At 35.1% G+C, this 19,553-nt stretch overlaps 1 protein-coding gene and 1 pseudogene across 1 annotated transcript in view; one reads left to right on the top strand and one right to left on the bottom strand.

Moving 5' to 3' along the window:
• The window catches only part of FOXP2 (forkhead box P2), a 698,448-nt gene that overhangs the window by 532,864 nt on the left and 146,031 nt on the right, over positions 1 to 19,553 (bottom strand). The window lies entirely within an intron of this gene.
• LOC139016742 (uncharacterized) overlaps positions 1,412 to 19,553 on the top strand; it is a 110,773-nt pseudogene continuing 92,631 nt past the window's right edge.

Below are 19,553 nucleotides of genomic sequence, written 5' to 3'. Positions count from 1 at the left end.
TCACAGGGGTCGCCTAAGACCATCAGAAAACACATATTGAATATATAATTACATATTGTTTCTGTGATTAATCACTATGCTTTTATTATGTTCAATTTGTTACAATGAAAATACATCCTGCATATCAGATATTTACATTACGATTCATAACAGTAGAAAAATTACAGTTATGAAATAGCAACGAAAATAATTTTATGGTTGGGGGTCACCAGAACATGAGGAACTGTCTTAAAGGGTCGCGGCATTAGGAAGGTTGAGAACCACTGTCCTAAATGCTGTCACTGGCTAACTGCTTTCCATTTATCAAAATCAACAACAGTTTTCCTCCCTCTTCAATTGCCTGTGATCATTGTTTCTTTCACACCCTTAGCAACATTAGCACTCTTGATGGCCTCTTTATGTTTTAAAATTGTGCTAATCGTTGATTTCACAAGCAACAGAAGCATTCTCTCCTTTGTTTGTTGCCTGAAAGATGCTTTTTGTCATGCGGAGATATCAGCATGAAGGTGTTGTCAGATCAAAAACCAAAGCTTGGTTTGACAACGGAGACATTTTTCCTGTGAACAACTTGGCTGAAAACTGAATTGCTCAAAATGGGAGATGTTTGAAAAATGAGATAGATAGATGATAGATGATAGATAGATAGATAGATAGATAGATAGATAGATAATAAAGATAGATAGATGGATAGAAAAATAGAACAGTTCTCAGGGAAGATGTTCCCTTTCTTTAAAAGTTTGATTGTAACTAAATTCCTTGAAATTCTTTGACTCAGAACTGACAAGGCATTTGGGCCCAAATATCTGACTGCTTTGGAGTACTCTCAAGTACAGTTTCATATTTATAACAAGTTAATTGCCCTATTTCCATATTCTTGCTCCTTATGGAATTTTCAGCTATTGCTTAACTATAGAAGGTGAGTGCTGGATATAGTATTCAGGTCATCTTTTATTAAACTGAAACTTAATATGTTTGCAACCTTTACAGTGACTCTAGAACTGTATTATTAGGCATATGGTCCAGAAATGCCTTTAATAAAAGTAAATCCCTAGACAGTATATATGCAGCAGAAAAGAACTAAAATTATTTTATAAACTAGGTAAGGTGTAACTAATTAAGAAATAATACATCAGTAAAATTATAAATTCAAAGTTTGTATGTTTCATTTAAAATTTCTTCAATGAGGTTACCTATTACTTATGAAGGACACTTCTTTGAAATGATCAGTAATTGGAAAACACATTTTAAGTAGTATGGTCGAGAAACACAATGATTTAAAAGACCAAATTAACCTCTAGGCCAAGGCAGCATGAGCCGCTGGGCCCCTAGCACATGAGCGGGAAGAGCCAACTCAAACTGGGCAGACCCTTGGCAGCTTCTGACTGGCCTGGAGAAGGATGACTGAGACTTTATGGGCCACACACTGTGTGTCTATCCTCGGGGAACTGTCTTCATTGACACTAAGTGCTACCTCTTCATCCAGAAACTGGAGGAGGGCAGGACTGGGGAGGAGGCCCAATGAGAAGTAGACATGCGTGGCTTCTTCCATCACCCCAACATCGTTTTCCTTGTGGATTACTGTCTGAGGGAGCAGGGCATTACACAGGAGGCCTGGCCGCTAGTACCCCTCTTCTAGGGAGGTACACTATGTAAGGAGATAGAAAGGCTGAAACACAAAAGCAACTTCTTGACTGAAGATCAAATCCTTCAGCTGCTGCTGGGTAACTGCAGAGGCCTTGAGGTCATTCATGCTTAGGGGCAAACCCTCAGGGACCTACAGCACACCAGCATCTTGCTTGCAGATGAGGGGCCACCATTTTTAATGCACTTGGGTTCTATAAATCAAGCATGCACCCATGCCATGTGGAGGGCTCCCGCCAGGCTCTGGCCCTACAGGACTAGGCAGCCCAGCGATGCACCATCTCCTCCAGGGCCAGAGCTCTTCTCCATGCAGAGCACTGTGTTATCGATGAGCAGACTAGTGTCTGGTCCCTAGGCTGTGTGCTATATGTTGTGCTGTTTGGGGAAGGCACTTATGACACAGTGTTACAGAACCAGCTCAGCATCCTGCAAAGCCCCAGGCATTCCTTATCAATGTGGCAGCTGCTGGCCTCCAAGCTGTCTGTGGACCCCCCGTAGCGCCCTCACATTCCTCTCCTCCTCAGTCAGTTGGAGGCACAGCAAATTCCAGGTCCAGGGCAGCACATGACCCAAACGAAACCAACCAGTGGCATGTTGAGAAGATGGCCCCCGTGCCTTGGAAACAGGCCCCCATCTCTCACTGGAATCTGCATCCTTTCTACCCAAGCTTGCTTTCTTGCAGTTGGGATGAGAGGGTGGGAGTCAGCTCAGTCTTCTATCTGTTCTGCTCTCTTACCCCTGAGAACAACTGGACAGGGAACTGGAGTTGAGGTGAGTGAATGTGGGGAATGAGCAAAGGGAAAGTGATGCAGAAAAGGACTCTGAGCAGGATGGCTGAGCTTGCATCATGGTCTGCCTCCAAATATGGGAGCAGGAGAATGTATAAATAGAAGGATAAAGTGAAAGCATTTCGGGAAGAAATGTTAAAACAAACAAATTTTAAAAAATTAAAAGAACAAATTAAAAGAAAAATATAAGATACATAACCTTTAAATTAGATAATTTAAGTAAAGTGAAAGGAATGTGGAGCTAAAATATAACATTGCTTCACAGTTCTTGGTCAAATAACATCAACTTTGAAATTCCTACTCTGTACCAGCAAATAGAAATGACACGCCAATCAATACTACTATTAGCTAAATAGTTCCACATCTGATTGTTTTACAGAAGTTGTGTGAGATCTATAAATGTCACTTCTGCAAAAGATCAAGATTTAATAAATATTGTGTTCATTTGACAATGTTTCCGGTCCCTCTATTCACCATATGAAAATCCCAGACCTCTCAGTGCAATGTGTTCGCCAATCATAACCCCTACAATGGACAATATAGGAGGCTCGGAATGAATGAATAAATTACTCGAGTTCAAATATTATATCTGTGTCAGGACCAAAACACGCAGAAATGGTTTTAAGAAAAATTGTAGTTATAAATTGATCTGGATTCTTCAGGTCATACTCTGGCAGAAACCTCTCCCTTAATAAATCATTTGCCTAACTACACTTCTGCTATCTTATCAATCAGCTTTTCATTACAGAATATCACTTGAAAGTTTTGTTCCCAAAACTATTTAGTGATGTTTACTTTTAAGTCAATTGAACTAACATTAATTGAGGGCTGATTTTGTGAGGATGGGACTAACTAGAGAATAAAATTTATAATCCAAAGTAAAAAAAAACACAACAAATATATATATAAAATTAATTTCAACCTATTAGTTATAATATAAGACAGAATATGATTTGAAGGACATATCCTCTATATTGCCTTAGTTAAGGCCATCTTTGATATTTATCTTTTATCCCATATTAGACAACAGCTGTGTTGAATGTACAATCTGTTTTAGCAATTCCTATAACCTTCTCTGGTATTTTGAGTTGATGTATTTTCTAAGTCTTCATCCACACTTGTACAACTTTTTAAAACTTAAGACAAGATTTTATTTTCATCCTATTCAATTTCATCTTGCTATACTCAGAGCACTGTGCCAAAATCCTTGTTAGATCTCAATTCGTACATTCAATATAGTAGCTACCCTTCTTCAGTTTATGGATTTTGCTTGATGTGATAACTATAGCAGCTAAGGCCAAACCAAGAGCTCTGTGACTCATCACTATGTATTTGGGTTTTTTGTTTTGTTTTGTCTGTTTATTTGATTTTTAAATATATCTTTTATTGATTTCAGAGAGGAAGGGAGAGGGAGAGTTAGAAATATCAATGATGAGAATCATTGATCAGCTGCCTCCTGAAAGCTCCCTACTGGGAATCAAGCCCCCAACCCGGGCATGTGCCCTTGACTAAAATGGAACCCAGGACCCTTCAGTCTACAGGCCAATGCTCTATCCGCTGAGCCAAATCAGCGAGGACTCATCACTATGTCTTTGAATCAATGTGCTCTACACACACTTCTGTTAGCTGCTCCATTTCTAAAATGTCCACAATGTTGAGAGGGAATTGAACCTTTTTTAAGGAATAAGTAAAGGTAATGCACCTGGTATTGACCCACATTTTTCTATTTATTCATTCATTACTTTACATATATATCAATTTATTATGTATTGTGTTCACATCATTTCAAAATTAGAAGATTTACATAATATTTTCTATGTAAATTGACCCTAAATATTAAGGATGACGTGAAGGTTAATTTTATGTGTCAAATCTGATAGGGCATGGTACCCAGATCTTTGGTCAAACACCAGTGTAGATGTCATCATGGAGGTGATATTTGGATGGGATTAACATTTGAGTAGAGCAGGTTACCCTCCTGAATGTGAATGGGCCGCATTCAGTGTGTTGAAAGCCTTACAAGAAAAGGGAGAGACATCTCCCTAAGAAGAGGGAATTCTGCCTCCAAACTACCTTCAGACTTGAGCTTCAACATCAGATCCTCCAAGGATCTCCAGCATGGGAGCCTGGCCTGAGATTTCAGAATTACCAGCCCCCAATTCCTTAAAATATGTCTACACACACACACACACACACACACACACACACACATTCTACTGGTTCTGTTACTATGGAGTACCATGAACGATACAGGGACTGATGACATTCAAGCTAAGGTTGGTTTTCTCTAGAGTTGGTTTCTGTATCAGGTAGAATATAGAGTAGTCTGGATAATTTCTATGATCAAATTCAATGCTCCCTCATGACTGCCAGTGACTTATTTATTCCAAATAGTACAGTATTTGGATATCATATGGTTCATTACTTAGATGGGCTTAGCTATTGATTATAGGCAGCTGACTTATAATCAAAATATACTGATCAAAAAAATAATAATCTTTAGCTGAAACCGGTTTGGCTCAGTGGATAGAGCGTCGACCTGCGGACTGAAGGGTCCCAGGTTCGATTCCGGTCAAGGGCATGTACCTGGGTTGCGGGCACATCCCCGGTGGGAGATGTGCAGGAGGCAGCTGATCAATGTTTCTCTCTCATCGATGTTTCTGACTCTCTATCTCTCTCCCTTCCTCTCTGTAAAAAATCAATAAAATATATTTTAAAAAAATAATAATAATCTTTAATTACCGTTATACAATGCTGTGGTCTATATACATCTTTCACAAATTCATTACATTTGAATTTCCCAACAATCTTATGTCACTTATAGCTTACATTTTTAATATAATTTCAAACAGCAAGAAAAATTAAAGAAGTGCACTATTACTTAGGGGAGAAATTAGGACTAGGGACTAGACTCCAGATGTCTTTTTATTTTAGCATCATCTCTTTTTTTTTTTTACCAGAAATTGGACTGCTATGGACTAAATTGTGCCCCCCAACCAATTTTATATATTGAACCCCTAATCCCCAATGTGATGGTATTTGGAGATGAAGCCTTTAAGAGGTAATTAAGTTTAGATGACTTCATAGGGTGGGGCCCTCATGATGGGATTAGTGGCCTTATAAGAACAGATGCCAGAGTTCCTTTCTCCCTCTGTCTCTCTCCCTTTCTTCCTCCCTCAACTGCCCCTATTATGTAATGATACAGTGAGTAGGCAAATCAGCAAGAACTTCCTATGCTGTCACCCTAATATTGGACTTCCAGCCTCTAGAACTATGACAATATATTTCTGTTGTCTAGCAACCTACTCTATGGTATTTTGTTATGGTGATCAGTACTAAATGGTATATGACCTACAAACTTTAGGTGTTATTGAATACTACAGCCCACTTAAATACTCTATATTAAGAACATTTATTACAAAAAAAACACACAAGTAAAATAGTATTAATCCAAGAAGAAGGTCATATAAATATGTGGAACTTGGACATGGCTGCATCATAATTTCTTGCAAAATTTATTGAAACATAGATTGCTGCTGACCACACATAGGACAATGTGAGATTCAACAGGTGTGGGATGGGGCCCAAACACTTGTATGTCTAACAATAGCTCCCAGGTGATATTGAGACTTACAAAACCATATTTTGTAAATTATATAGATTGATGAAAGCTATAAATCACAATACACTAAGAGCACCAAGAGTTCATTTTAAACATGCATGCACATACACAGAATACCAACCTGTATTTCCAAGATTTTCAGCCTAGGTATCTTTAGTGGGGCATGTTTTCAAAAAGAAGTTTTAAAAAATCTCCAGTTTGTTTTAACAGGGAATTAATGGTCTATAATTAGCAAATTAGCGAAGAATATTTCATTCCTTTATTTACAATATAACAAAAACTAGCCCTGGCTAGTGTGGCTCAGTTGTTTGGGCATTGTCCTGTGCACCCAGGGGTTGCCTTTTGATTCCTGGTCAGGGCACATGCCCTTGTTGCAGGCTGGATCCCCGGTAGGGGGCATGCGGGAGGCAGCCGATTTATGTTTTTGCTTGCACATCAATGTTTCTCTCTCCCTTCCTATCTAAATAAATAAATAAATAAATAAATAAATAAATATCAATACAACTACTTTTAAAGGCTGGATTAAAAATACTACTTAGGAAAAGGTAATTTCAAATTTTCTTAATATAAAATATACTATTAAATACTATTATTATTTCTAAAGTGTACTGTTTCTCAGGAAATAGTTTGTTATTTTGAATATATTTGATATGCACCTCTAAAATCCTGTGGCTATTTGACATATACTTAAAAAGCCCCTTCCTTCTGGGCAAAATAAATGCAAACTACTCTAACCGTAGGCAGAAAGAATCCAGCAAATACCACAAGATTATCAAAAAAAGCCCATAAGAATTTTAAAATGATCATCTGAGAGGGAAAAACAACTCTATCAATTAGCTTTAAGAATAGTATAAGCTTCAGTAATATTTATTCAATAAAATTAATGAAAACAGAACTAAATATTAATGAGGTAGATAATAAATAGTATGTGTCTCATAACATACAAATAACAATTTAATATATATTTGTATAAATATAAAGCTATCATAAGCAGCAATGAAAAAATGTTTGAGAATATTATATTTTATCTATTGAATGAACTAAAAAATTAAGCTTGAGTGTAAAAAGGAATTGTAATCAGCAGAATGTATAAATAAATATATAAGATAAATGTGAAGAAAATTATCTATAATGTAAATCTGAATTCAATTCCTAACTCTGCCATTTTCTCTGTATGAACTAAGGCAAGTCACCTGATCTCTTTCAACTGTAGAATGTCCCTCAACACATCTCTTGCTTGCTGGAAGCAGAAATGATATATCTAAGATTTCATGCACTTCTGGTTTTCCTTATAATACTTATCTGCTCCTCTCCCTCTGTGAAGGTGACTATCTAGAGCGCTGTCTCAGTTATTTCTTCAAGTACCCAGGACAGACCCATAAACCAGAACCAACCTAGTTTCGTAAAGTTTGGTTGATGTATTTGCTTTAGATCATCCTTAAATTCCAAGATAAACAGCTATTAATATTAAAAATCTAGCATATATTAAACCAAATCTACTGAATATTTGGACAGATAAGCTAAGATTGTGGAAGAAAAACAATTTCATCATAGTCTCTTATTTTTTATTATGCCCTTCATCTGTGTTCATAATAACATTATAAATATACTCCAGTTAATCCCAAACATTTTATAAAAGGCAAAATTACTTGTGATCTACTATGACAAATGTTTGACTCAAAAGTATATTTTATATACATTTAAAGTTAGCAAATTAGAAAATATACTGGATTTGCTCTGTATCAGCACATCAATTATTTGGGCTTTAATCCCAAACAAAAGAAAATAAAAGAGAAGAAAATGTGTCATAAATCTTTCAGTATCCACACAATTAGTTTGACTAAACATTGTTGTTGTTTGTTTTCATTTAATATGGAGGATTTAGTAGTGCCTTCTCTTTTTAATTCAGTATAGATAAGTAGAATAGGTTGTCCTTATATACAAAGGAAAACTTAAAACTCAAAAGATAAAACAAAAAAATCAATGAAATACAATGTTAAGAAGAAATACCATTTAAGAGGATATCAAAGGAAGGGAGACCAGCTAAAAAAGACTGAAAGAAAGATAAAGGGCAAAGGATTTAAAAATTAAACAGAAGAGAAAAGATTAAAGAAAGAAAGGCAAAAAAGCGATGCAGCAGGATTTAAGAAGGCAGTAGGAAGAAGACATGCAGTGATTACAAAGGAATGGCAAATACTAAAGGAAAGATGCTTGAAGTAATGAAGACAAAAACATAGAAAGTAAAATAAAAGCAGTTGTAGATTAATTTTAAACATAATATAGGAAAGGTACAATGTTAATGAGTTTTCCCTTTTTTTCATCTTCTTGGCTATTATTGATAAAAAGAAAAATCAGTCTTTATGCACAGGAGATTCAGAACTGTATTTTCCATGTGCAGGGATACAGCGTGGTACAATTAACTTACCTTTCTATCCCACACTAACGACATCTTTCAATTTTCTAATTTACATATTGAAGCTATTCTCATAATATTCCTGATATCCTTAGCTAACTAAATGTTGTAACTTTATTAATCCATCACTGGCTGATTTCTGAAACCACTAATTTATTTTATAGTGAGATATAAGGTATAATAAAGGACAAACTGAATTTAAAATACACTCACCATTAAATAATCAAACAGTCTTTTTTAGCAATGCTAGTGCCACTGAAATTCAAAAATTTGAGAAAGCATTTTTTTTGTTATTATAATCTATAATAATAAAAGCATAATATGCTAGTTAGACCAGACGACCTTCCGGATGAAGCTGGGGCTGCGAGGAAAACTCGGGTCCCGGGTGCCAGAGGGAAGCATGGGTCCTGGGTGCCAGAGGGAAGCTGGTGCTAGCAGCCAGGGGAAGGAAGGGCAACTCTTGCACGGATTTCATGCACCGGGCCTCTAGTAATAGATAAGGGTGAGGCACACGAGATGTCCTGCAGTTTCCTGTGGTACATTCTTTCAGGTACAAACATGTTTGTAATTAATGAAGCCTCTTTAAAATTACAGACCATAGATGCTCAGTGAGTGTTTACTGAATGAGTAAAAGAAGTATCACGCAAATAAAACATCATCATTCAAACACAGTCCACAGTTCTCCACTTATGTATGTTTATTTCTAAAGTGTTAAGAATTCCTTTACTTCATGGGAATTAAAGTATCTAATGTGATTACTTTAAATTTATACAGTATTTTTTAAATATATTTTTATTGATTTCAGAGAGGAATGGAGAGGGAGAGAGAGACACAAAAACATCAATGATGAGAGGGAATCATTGATGGGTTGCCTCCTGCATGCCCCACACTGGGGATCAAGCCCACAACCCAGGCATGTGCCCTTGACCGGAATTGAACCTGGGACCCTTCAATCCACAGGCCGATGCTCCATCCTCTAAGCCAAACTGGCTAGGGCTATACAGCATCTTTTAATTAAAATCTCTCTTCTAGCAATGTTAGGGTCAAGACAACACTATAAAGCAATATAGCAGTAAAAAATCTAAAATCACAAAACCTTTGCAATGAATTTTACCTTATGTAAACAATAAGTGAAATACATATTACTATTGATTACCACAAATATTGCTCTAGAAAACAATCTAGACTATGTCTAAATCATAAAAAATGTTAATGCATAGCCACTTTGGAAAACAGTGTGCTCATTTTTTTACAAAGCTAAATGTAGACTTGCCATATGACTCAGAAATTACACTCTAGGTGTTTACCCAATAAGTTGAAAACTTATATATCCACACAAAAACCTTCGCATGAATGTTTATAGCAGCTGTATTTATAATTGCAAAAACTTTGAAGCAACCAACATGTCCTTCAGTAAGTGAATGGATAAGTAGACGAATACATCCATACAAGGAAATGTTATTCAGCAACAAAAAGAAATGAGCTATCATATCGAACCATGAAAAGACACAGAAGAACCTTCAATGCATATTGCTAAGTCAAAGCAGTCAGTCTGAAAATGTTACATTTCTGTACGATGGAATAACATGATGCTCTGTAAAAGGCAAACTATAGCAATAATAAAAGACCAATTGCTGTCAGGAGCTTTAGGGGAAAGAGGGAGACAGAGAAGAGGTAGAACCCAGGATTTTGGGGGCAGTGATACTTTCCTCTATGATTCTGTAATGGTACGTTCATGATATTATATATGTGTTGAAACTGACAGAACTGCACAACACAAAAATTAAGCCTAATGTGAACTCCAGAATTTAGTTAATGATGTATCATTTTTGGTTCATCAAGAGTAGTAAATGTAGCACTCTAATGCAAGATGGTAATAATAGGGGAAACAATTATTTTGAGGGGAGAGGCTAAGTAATAGTGGAACTCTGTACTTATTGCTCATTTTTTTCTGTAAACATAAAACTTCTCTTAAAATTTGTTTACTTTTTTTTATAGAAGAAGTTAGTAAATCAGGTTATATGTCACAATCCTTCAAAGGAAATGTTTTATGGGTGGACCAATGCTATATGCCTCCTAAGTATTTGTGCTTAGGTGTCCACCTGCGCATGTAGGTGTCTCTAGTTTTTATCCCCACCCTCACCTCAAATCACACTTGAGGGAGGTGGGGAACTAATAGGTATGGATGAGGGTAAGTACTTTTATTGTCACACAGGCGTGGTCTCACTCTTGGGATTTTGCATTATTCGAGAGTGCTTCTTTCTCTCCTTCCATGTGTAACTAGAAACCTCACATATATTTGCTGAAAATGAAACTTGAACTTCCAATCAAAAACAGATCTGGAACACAATACCTTTATTCCTTGTTCCTCTTATAAGCAATATAAAAATGATAGCTAAAGACTGTTCAAAATAGGAATAAACCTTCAAAGATAGAATATTCAAAACAGCAACAAAATTTTGGAAGCTGGAAAACTGGCATATGAGTTATAGTTGCTTAAACAAGCATTTAAAAAGCTGAATCTTTAGCTGACACCAGGGTGGGGCAAACCTGATCCATACCACAGTAGCCCACAACATTGTAGAACTAGGTACCTCTGGAATAAGAATAAAGATATTTAAGAAGGAACTAGGCTAATCTGCTTCCCCTCTCTTAGTCCATAGAACCGGACAACATCCCCTTCCCCAAGCAGAAACACATTTTACTATTTGACACCAATTTTTCTTTTTATATTGATTGATTTGTTTATTTCCTTATATTTTCTGATATCAAATGCATTTCATTATATGTTTTTGGAAGAAGGATAGGAATGGCTAGAAAGAAAGCAAGAGGGAGAGGAAAGGAAAGAAGAGGAGAGGAAAGAAAATAATACAGGAGAGAGGAGGAAAAATCAAGAAGGCATGCAAATATTAAGAAATGAGATCAGTCATAACAGTTGCATTTAATAATGAGGAGAGAAAAAGCAGTAGTACTTGGCACTTATCACAAGCAATAGCATATGAATGTTGTCCTTGTGTTCTCAGAGTCTAAGGAAATAGTGAAGTGCATCAAATGAGAGTATATACCTTCTTTTCCCTTCCTGTTATATCCTAATAGACCTAAAGTAAAACTTCCTCCATAAATATTCATTTATAAACTTGCACTCATCTGCATGAAATTTTCTCCAAAGTATCAGTATTGCCAAGAAAAGAACAAGACTAAAAATAATCAGTTATGGAATTATGTTGAGCTACAAGTGAAATAAGGAAAAAGAATATCTTTATTCATTTTTTGAACCACTTGGTATTTAGTGAGTTCTAATGAATTAAAAGAATAAAGGTGATATATTATATATATATTTTGCCATCAAGAATCCTCAAAATCATGATCAAGGTATAAAGTATATTTTATTGTTTTATTCACTTTTATAGACTACAAGGCCATCTAGGATAATACGATTCTGGTTATTTAAGATAGTAAGAAAAATATTCTCAGGTTATCACTGACTTTACATTAGAGAAACAAAGTACTATATACAACCCTTTTTCCAACTCCACTAAAGAATACTCACTCCTCAAATGACATGACATATAGGAAAATGGAGAGTATACCTTTCTGGGATTGATTTCAACACATAAATAAAAGAGTTATTATTCAATTCTATTCATCATTAACATGAATCTTCATTTTAATAGAAGAATCAGCTCAAATAAACATACTTTAAATTAGAGAATAATAAAAGACAATTTACTTTGTAACAGGATAAAAAGTATTTATCATAAGTTTGAGATATAACTTTCTATACAAATGCTAAAATATTTTTAATTAATGTTATATATGACAGGAAATCAATTTCAATAGATATACACATGATTTTGGTATATGGCAATCATGTGAATCAATCAAAAGACAAAGTTATGAGAGTTAACTGGATACAGGCTTGGTATATGGCAGATAGAACGTATAACATATGAAAGGAAGTTAAACATAATTCTTGAATTTTTATTTTCTTGGTGGTTCCTTTACCATATAATGAATTATGACATTCAATTTCTGAATAACTGAAGAGATTAAAGCATTCAACTTTAGCTTGTGAATTACACAGGAAGCTATTCAGGATCTAAATGTTATAGCTGGTCTCTCATTCTCACTGTCTAATAAATGTGTTTACAAGTAAACAAATGAGTTATACATTCCAAATAGCAGCCCATTCCTGTGCCCCCACTTCATTCATTCATTTAATACATATTTACTGATCTACAAAGGGTCAGGCCCTACACTAAATGACAACCTGAGTAAGACTTACACATCCCATGCCCCCATGGAATGTACACATTAGTACAAAAACAGGAATTACGCACCCGTATTTATTTATTACAAATAATTAAGTAGATGATATGTATGAGCTATGGAAAAGAACAAAAGAATAGAGGAGTGGGGAGTTACTTTAGATAAGGTCAGCAAAGCTCCCAGCAGCTGATAATTACTTTGTACATACCAACAGTTGGAAGCATTATGCACATAAAAAAAAGAAATAACTCTCCAGTACAGGGTTTAATATAGTTGTAGGGAAGAAAATACTCAGGTATAATGTCAGCTCCCAGCGACGTATAATTTAGACTGAAACCTAAAGGATAAGAAGGAGCAGGCCAGGGCTGGAGAGGAGCATTCCAAACTGTGGAAACAGCAAGTGCAAATGCCCCAAGTCAGGGAGGTTCCAAGGACTGACAGACAGTCAGCGGTGCCAGGCCAAGTGAGCCAGGGAGAAGGTGGCAATAGACAAGGTGGAAGCCAGTATAGAGGGCGCCTTTCAAAACCAAACTAAGAAGTTCATATTTTATTCCAAGTACAAGTTGAGGCTTTAACACTGAGGATGACACAATCTGATTAACATTATTAATAGAGCATTTTGATGGTGCTTTGTGGGAAATGGACTCTTAGCTGTTTTTGGTGACCTGAGACCTTCTGTCAGTCCAGTGAATGCTATGAATCCCTTATCAGAATATCATTTTTAAATGCATAAAATGTATTGAACTACAAAGAAAACTAATTATATTGCAATTCATTGCTATCAGGAGCCTGTGCAGGCTAAGGGTACAAGCTTAAGAACTCCTGCTAGTAAACATGAGTTGAAAGGCTACTGCAGTGGATAAGGAGAGGAATGGATGACTTTAAGAAAAACTTTTGGTTCTGGAGGCTTCCCTTGTTAGGTAGGTTTGAATTTCTAATCATGGACAAAATGTTTGTGGTGTGCACGTGTGTATGTTCTCTTTTTAATCAGTCAAACTTCTCTGAATTAAGTATTCATTTGTGTTCAAAAGAAAGACTTTTTTGTCATATAGGACACAAAATTTTAAATGAGATAACTTCTCTTTTTAAAAATATATCTTATTGATTTTTTTACAGAGAGGAAGGGAGGGGGATAGAGAGTTAGAAACATCGATGAGAGAGAAACATTGATCATCTGCCTCCTGTACACCCCCTACTGAGGATGTGCCCGCAACCAAGGTACATGCCCTTGACCAGAATCGAACTTGGGACCTTTCAGTCTGCAGGCTGACACTCTATCCACTGAGCCAAACTGGTCAAGGCTATGAGATAACTTTTCTAATAGAGGTTATTTTGTCGGCAGTCATTCACTCTGTGAACATTGGTTGATTATAATGATAAACAATGATAAGTACAGCTAGCATTTATTGAACACTTATTATGTTCCACACACTAAGCTATGTCTAGTTCTACTGAGTAATTATATTTTAAAAATATTTTTATTGATTTTTAGAGACAGAGGGAAGGAGAGAGAGAAAGAGAAACATTGATGTGAAAGCAAAATATCTCTAGTCAGCTTTCTGCACACCCCCTATGGGGGCCGAGCCCAAAACCCAGGCATGTGCCCTGACCAGCAATGGAACTGGCAACCTTTCGGTGCATAGGATGATGCCCAAGCAACTGAACCACACTGGCCAGGGCTGAATAATCATCTTTTGCTTAAATGATGGTGTATTACCTCCTCATTGCTTAAATTTAGGGACAGAACTTCAAGTATTTTCAAATAGAGTAATGCAGCTGATATATACATATCAATAGTTGGAAACATTAATGTTCATGAAAAATAGAAATAACTCTTCACTAATGAGTTTAATATATCTGTAAGGAAGAAAATACTCAGGTATGAATAATGTCAAGGACATACTCAGTGAAGAAAAACAGTTTATATTGGATCTAGGTTAGATGAATGCTCTAGTCTAACATTTAACTAGTAGGTGAGTTTAAATATCTGTGCTACTCTTAGCACTAATTTTACCTTTTACTTTTTATTTTCTTTTGAATATCAAGAGATATTCACATTTGGAAGGACATATTCTTATTAACTCTAATGAGATTTTAGTAAATGTATTGAATATAAATAACTATTGTGTTTGTCTTTTTTTTTTTTTTCCTGTAGGAAAGATTTCAAGCTGAAGATCCTAGTCTTATAATTAAAAGGACTAATTCCATTCAATCCTTGAATCTGTCTATAGAAATAGGATTCTTAAAACATAAACACAAAAGGGAATATGATGCCCATTGAATTTCATATTATGTTCAGTTGAACTGTTGTGTTTCTAAAAAACAAATTTAATTTTAATTATGAAGAATGATTCTTTGTGTGTGTGTGTGTTTGTGCATTTATAAGTGTAGACGGGCCATCTCTGGCACTAGGAGAGTTGAGGAGAGAGAAGTAACCCTTGTATTATGTTAAATCAGAGAAATAATTGCACTTGGCAGTTTTGTTTGCAGAATGCAGCAAAGGCTGAAGGCTTTTGTACAGTTCAAAAGAGCACATTCCACAGATACAGCAGTTGTTGGTTGCCTGCAGGGACTGTCAGAATTGGGAGTGGGGGTGGAGGCCTGTATCAAAAAAGCCTAGGCTTCTCGAGCTGTGTGTTTTTAAAAATAATAAATACTTACACTTTTTTGAATAGTTGTTTCAAATTAGCTTTATAGCGTTAAAGTGTATTGTAAATATAGCACTTTTGCACAATTTTAAAAATCTTTACAATAATCAGTTGACATTCCTGTTTAGCCTTTGCTGCCTCATGCTCTTTAATCATTTGTTTTCAGATTAAGGTTTAAGTGCTAAGCAATTTCAACAGGTTAACTTAAGACTCTTAAGAGAGCCTTCTTTCACTGAAAACATGCCAAGGGCTTTTTCAGCTGGCCTGTCATGACTTGTGCTGAATTAACACTTATATCATTTCCCTACAGAATATGCAAGTTATAGTTTCCACTGTTATAACTGAAAAAAATTAGCGGAAGGTTCTCTGAACACTGTACACTGTATTAGGTGGGACAGATATAAATTAGCATTACTAAGTATCTCGAAATGTCTAGTTGGTATATTATGTGTGTGCTTTGTATTATTTATATCAAGTTTTGACAAAGCATATCAACATAATTTTATTGATTATATTATTAGGTTAAAAATGCTAATTAGTGATGCTTGCTATAATTTTTAGTTATAGGGATAGCCCCCAAAGCCTTCTGCAAAATATGTACAGGTGAAATAAAGGAAGTTGCTGTCTTCAACTTTGAAAGCTCGTAGCCTCCCAGAAGAGCTGTGCTTACCTGGGTGTTGAAGGGCAGAAGGGGCTCATCTACCACATAAGTAGGGCAGCACTTTCCAAACAAAGAGAATAGAAAATGCAGAGGTCTGGAGAGCAAGATATCTTTGGACAATCATAATACAAAAAGAAGTTTTGAAATATTTTAGGCTGAGGAAGATTAGGCTGAAAGAAGGCTTATATGCATGTTATACTTTGATGCTTAATTTTGTATATATTAATTTACTTGAGTAAAGTCTTTTTAAAAAAGAGACGTAATTACCAAGTTTGAAATCTTAAGATCATCCTGACCTTTTATTCTATTCATCTATTATCAAGTTCTAAAGAAAAAAAACATGAGCAAAAGCCTATATGGCACAAAAGAACTTAAATCCATCAATTAATGAAACTAAGCCAGAGTGGGTGGAGTAAGAAAGAAGTCAGAAACATAATCTATAGCCAAAGATGACGATGGAGGTGCAGGTTTGCTCCAATTCTTTCAGTGGATTGTAGACCACTCTGAAGAATGTTTGGATTCCACCTTAAGTTCAGGGAAAAACAAATGAAAAATTTTAAGAAGAAAATGAAAATCATCCAGCCTTTATTTTTAAAAGTGTCTTGTTACCTAGTGACTTAGATGGGATAAAGTATATAAAGAATTGAATAAAAGAGGCAGTCATTGCAGGAGTCCAAGTGAAAGCTTTAGACTAGGGCAGGGTCAACAGGATGTGGGAGAGAAACTAGCTTGCAATCAAGTTTGGAGGTTAAGTTAATGGGAGCTAGAAAAGTACAGATGAGAAGAAGAAAGACTTCCATGATGATTCAATGTTTCTGTTTAGGTAACTGAGTGTGTAATGCTCAGTTTGCTATTTACTAAGACAGAAAATGACATAAAAGAAGCATGCTTTTGATAGGTGGGTCCGGAATTGGAAATGAGCTTAATTCTACATGATGTATTACTGTGGGACATTTAAGTATAGATATCAAGTAGCTAAAAATTGTAAATGCAGATCTCAAGCTCAGGGAAGAAATATGAGGTAGAGATACAGAAGTACGAATCCCAACCCTAAAGATCATAGTCAAAGCTTTGGGGATAAGTGAGATTATCTAGAATACAGAGTGAGAAGATAGAATTCAGAAAAATATCTAAATCTATGAGGTTGGGAAAGAAGATTGATGAAAAGGAATAATTGAGAGAATTTGATATGAGACTATGAGATGATAGAAGGAGGAAGCAAGCAGCAATATTAACTATTTCAGGGAAGACAAATGATTTGAAACTGTCCCTTAGATTTAACAGCAATATTAAATTGTAATTGAAAAATTAAAAACTATACCAAAAAATAGCAATAACATCATTGAGAGACCTATAGTTAAGCAGAGCAGTCTAAACACATGCAATTATATCTACTCCTTCCTTAAATACTAATATAATGTCAATATAAGAATAAAACTCATGAATCCATGACAAAGATAATAGCTGAAAAGGTGACATCCACTAAAATGCCAACGTATTGTAAATGTACTACGTGGCCTATAGCATAGACCAGTGATGGCGAACCTATGACACGTGTGTCAGAGGTGACAGGCGAACTCATTTTCTTGGTTGATTTTTCTTTGTCAAATGGCATTTAAATATATAAGATAAATATCAAAAATATAAGTCTTTGTTTTACTATGGTTGCAAATATCAAAAAATTTCTATATGTGACACGGCACCAGAGTTAAGTTAGGGTTTTTCAAAATGCTGACACTCCGAGCTCAAAAGGTTCGCCATCACTGCCATAGATCCTCAATGTAAGCTGTTCAAGGAATCAGTGATTCCATTCCCATCTTATAAAAAGGGAAACTGACCCAGGAATTTAAAAAATTATGCAAGAGGAGAAATCACACAGGAGTTACACTACAGAAAAATTTCTCAAAACTGATAATAATATCCCTGTCTCCCTCAGCGTGAACTTGCAAAATTTATATTTCTAGATTTTTAAAGGTATACAAAAACCCTAAGAACTCTAATACAGACATTGTTTTTTTCTTTTTTTTAACACAAATGAATTGTTTTTGGCTTAATTAAGAAATACCATTTTCTTCAAGCAAACCTTAAAAGATGTTAACTGCTCAAACATTATAAAGTCTTAATACTCATTTCAAAGGACTGCACCTGATGGCAGAAGACTAACATTCATTTTAGTAAGTGTAAATAGGCAATGTCCTTTTCTGAAAGATAAATTCAAAATAAATTCACTTACCAGGTACTTATTAAACATGGACTGTGTACCAACATTACTCTAGGCACTGGGGACACAGGGTTAAATAAGGAGTATAGGAGTTTATATAATACTGCATAATAATTATGGGAGTGGGAAATGAGGTGGTAATTTATGACACTAATACTCAAAATCAGGTGGAAATCAAAAATTATTTTCAAGTAAAGTGTTTGCACAAAACATATACATTTATACTCATCTTTATAATGAAATTGAGAAATATTTCTTAAACCACCACAACTCATGATTTATATAGATTGAAATTCAAATATATCTAGATTTATAATAATAAAAACTGACAAATTCAATCTCAGATCACTTTAACCATGAGAAAACTTAGTAAAAACAGGAATGAGGTAGAAATATTATTTTAAAAATACACAACAAACCCAAAACTACCTTTGCACAAGTCTGCTAATAACCAGTTAAGTATAAAGGATTTTGGAAAATTAAGCAACTGGTGATAATTGAGTACTCAGATAAAATTTACCTGTATAATTTTACACTGAAAAGTTTGAATGGAATTTTGAGTTAAAATTTGGTTTCTTAATTCAAAACACATTTGTTGGTGAAGAGAAGTCTGTATTGATGCCCATAATAAAAAAAGAAAGAAAATGATAGTGACTGAAAGAAATGCTGTGTTGCAATATCCATTTCTCATCTGAAGAGAGAAACTGGGGGTTGACTAGTAGATCAAGAGTAATTAAGAATCTTGAGAAAAATGGCAATGAGAGAAATGACAATTATAAAAATAAAGTAATGGCAACAAATAAGCTAATTAGATATCTTTCTGTGAGACAACTGCTGACTCTCCTCACTAATAGTGTAAAATTTAACAATCTAAATTAAAGGTTTTGCTTTGGTTGCTGTCCTTACACCTAATAGAAAAGACAAATATCTTGGTATTAGCTACTAAACATTATAATAGCTACTTCCTATTTTTGTAAAACTCAATGGAAACAATAAAGCAAATTTTGGTGCCACTTTGCCATTTTACTTAGGATCAAATCTCCAACAAGAGTGTCAGAAATGTGTAGATCTATTAATTAAATTATATAACCTTTTCAAACTATCTCAATATATAATGCCACTTTATGATCAAAAATCAAGATTGTGTTTCCAGTCAAGATGGTGGTTCATAGGTAAACATGGTACTCTGAACCTCCCACAGCCACATCAAAATTCCAACTAAACTACAGAACAACCATCATTCAGAGCTGCCTGAAATCTAGCTGAACAGAAGTCCTATAACTAAAATTA

This window comes from Myotis yumanensis, unplaced genomic scaffold, assembly GCF_028538775.1.
Source record: "Myotis yumanensis isolate MYYU_CA2020_CCGP unplaced genomic scaffold, mMyoYum1.0.hap1 SCAF_9, whole genome shotgun sequence".
Taxonomy (NCBI): domain Eukaryota; kingdom Metazoa; phylum Chordata; class Mammalia; order Chiroptera; family Vespertilionidae; genus Myotis; species Myotis yumanensis.
This window is presented reverse-complemented; position numbering and strand designations above follow the sequence as displayed.